Source organism: Myzus persicae, unplaced genomic scaffold, assembly GCF_001856785.1.
Source record: "Myzus persicae strain clone G006 unplaced genomic scaffold, MPER_G0061.0, whole genome shotgun sequence".
In the NCBI taxonomy this organism is placed as follows: Eukaryota; Metazoa; Arthropoda; class Insecta; order Hemiptera; family Aphididae; genus Myzus; species Myzus persicae.
The window spans coordinates 546,923-550,594 of NW_019102308.1; positions in this window are offsets into that span (position 1 = coordinate 546,923).

Genomic DNA, 3,672 nt, shown 5'->3' on the forward strand with positions numbered 1-3,672 from the left:
TGTGTGTGTGTGTGTGTGTGTGGGTGGGTGTGGGTGGGTGTACAAAAAGTAAACTTTTGTCCTCTATAAACAGCCATGTGGGCAGTGCGTATGTATATACATTACCAGTCACCAGAGTATATTGCATTATACAAGTACCTAGGTAAGTACCTCTATGGAACGAGCAGTTTTAACTTTTTAGCGAGTAAGTAGGTACGTAATTTATGGTCCAGACAGACAAAATCGTATTTAATACATGTTATAGAAAGTTTTCACTCTGTAGGAAGTGTTGAAATCGTAGAACTATTCATTGCTCTATATGGTTGGAACTTTACGTTATTTACTTTTATATTTCCCCACTTGGATTTTTTTTCTACAATGATAGTCAAATTTACAGTTTAAAAAAGTCAACAATACCGCAATATCCTAAACACATGTTAACCTACGTGCGAACCAACTATAATTGAAATGTATGTCGGCTTGATTGCTGACTCCCTCCCACAGCACACACACACACACACACACACTTATCGCATAAAAAATTGCATATCGATTGATTACATTGAACGAATGACAATATACACGTATAATATTAACATAATATTAAATTATACCTATTCGTGTAATATAATATAAGGTATTTTTTTATATTAAAGATTTATTTCAAGTGTAATTTAATATAATATAATTAATATTAATATTAACTTAATAGCTGATAATGTGAGACTTGGTGAGGCACGATCGTACGCTCAATCTGCGACAACGCTCTGAGCGTAAATAGTACTACTTACCGGTCGTCGTTGCTATAGCACTCGGATGGGTGACCACCCGGGTTTTTAGCAACAAATCCTTGCCACGCATACAAAAAACGTGCTCCAATCAACCACCCCCTCCCCCATCACACACACACACACCACTCAGTATACTAGGCTAATGACCTTAGTAGTTGAAGCCTTAATCCAAATAAACAATAAATAAATGAAAAACTAATAATAATATATATTGAGATACAACGACGATATCGTTTGTACTTAATAATATTTACGCGAGGGTTTAAAAATTTGTGGATGCGATTTACAGAGTCGTTCATTAAAATGTGATGAAAAGATTCACAATTATTTGTTATTCTGGAACCCCTAAATTACAATCATTTTTTTACCACGTTTAATCGTTAAGAATTTCATAAAAAAAAATATATTCTATTAATTTATTTTATTAGGTTATTTTATTCACGATTCACTTGACACTTCCTACTCGATTCCTACCCGTCATTTTACTTCGTAGTTGTTGTCACAGTGACACTACTCACGACTCATCTATCTACACATGATACTGCACTAACTGCAGGTTAGACGGATTTATGTTTATTTATAATTACTAGGAATTACTACTCGTAAAATCAATTATCTATTTAAGATATCGTCAATATCAAATGGTTTTTCTCATGCTATCGCGACATACAACGATGATCGATTGCACTATAGATAAGACTATGGGAACTCAATAATATAGGTAGAAATACATTTGCCGGAAATTAAAATCGAACCTTTTTCGTTTTGGCGGAAACGATGGCCGTCCGCTGATAACTGGTGAAGTGGTGGTATGCCTTACGATATGCCAGGCATACTATGCCTACATGGTTATATCGCACTATATATTAGTGAATCACTCAGGTACGACAGATATAATTTGGAATTGATACACGCTAAGCTCTAAGCAAAGATTCAATTTTTTTTTTGTTTTTGACATGATTGCAATTTAGCTTGGGTATCTCAACTAAATAGTAGGAGAGTAAAATGTTTGAGGTGGTTAATAAGGGCCAACCCTTAGGCACTACGTGTCTGAACTACAACGCTGCGCGGTAGTCGATTGTTACATTATTATTTAGCATGCATATAATAGGTATATACTTTATATAGTCTCTATATATTTATTTAGAAACACGGGTGTCAAACGTGTAATGAATGACTTTGTACTTTACAGCATATTAGGAATTAGAATGACGTGAAATTCGTTTTTCGACACGTGTAATTATGCCACACGGGTACTCGGGGCGTAACCTCTATACCTTATATTATATTATATTATACGTGTTGTTGCTTATAGTTTAAAATTAGAATACAGATGTAACGCAATATTTTAATCAAAGGGTTTGCTTGAAAAAATGTCGATCAATAGGTAATAATAATAAATTATAAACATTACAAACATTTTAATTTTAATTCTAAAATACTATACCTACATATTATTTTATGAATCAACTGCATTTCTGGACAGTACGCAGTATACTATAGGTATTGATTGAATGTTATTACGACACATTTTAACCAAATATTCCGTTTATTGTGTATGCAATATAATATATAGCACGCGTGCCAAATACGTTGGCTAAATATTAAAGACACTCGAGTATATTTTTATTTAATTGTTTAATAGTGCATTTAATGAGAAAAAACAAATAATGGTTCGTTAAATCTAAAAATAAAGTTACCAATTATAAGAATTAGGAACTCGCTATAGCTGCTCCGAGATGTTGTAAAAAAACTGCAGTAGACCATCAATTGTAAATTATAATAATAAATAAATACAAATATTGTGTATAGTAATCATGTGGAAATATATTTTAGTGAATGAGTAAGTAATTGATTGATGCCAACGAAGCTAAAACGTGCTGAGGTGACATCAAAATTTGACTATATAACAGTATAACACGCGCGGGGAACTCTTAGTTCCGCCGTTGTTGTCGTGAAACTCGGCAAGAGCGTATTATGGTTAGGGCGTGAGCGACGACTTTCGCTCGGGCGGAGTGTTTTATTTTTGTTTGTTTTGTACCAAATAAACGTGTTTTCTACTCAAAACCGTGTTCAAGTTTTATTCGAAAAGTCTGTAGCGAATAATACACTTTTGTATGAGGTGCATGGCTCAGTGGCGAAAAGAACACGGTCTTTGAGAAGGAGTTGCTTCTCAATTTTTTTTTTAATATTGAGGGGTGGGTGGATGGGACGGGTGGGTGCTCGACCTGAAAGTGGAAAACCATTGTTATTTGTAGTAGGCAAATAGCAATAGTAATAGTATTGGTATTTGTGTTTATTATAAATTGTTGGTAGGAGAGTGTGTGGGTGGTGGGTCAATTTTTAGTTGCTTATGAGTCTCATTTTAGGTTCGTTGCGCCACTGACCTAGCAAGACATTGCGCACCTAGTACTTTCTTCATCGTATAGTACTCATCATCACGTGGTCGTTGAGAAAAGGTACGATTTTATCTAGGAGATCTCCCTCTCGAACAACCAGAGTACTCGTTATCGAGTCAGTTGTTTGAGAGTAAAGGGACCTTAGGCTCTTTAGAGTTGTATAGTGTAAATCCTAAGTGCTATCGTTGTACTATTCTTTTATGCAGTACTCGTTATCGTACAGGTCACCAAAGGAAGAATTAAATAAGTTTTACCGCAGATTTCGATATTTACTCGTTTGACGGTTTGGGAATCGAAAACCGAAAAATAACTGTTTTATACGTAGCCAACAGCTTTTGCTTGGCCTATATGATATGACAGGGACATATCATTAATATTTTGTACTTCAAAAATATTGGCTCAATGGCTCATTCCAAATAAACTCAATATTTGAGCCAACATACATATTAGGTACATATACAGATGATAATATATTAAAATGGTATGTAAAATTGTAAAAGCTC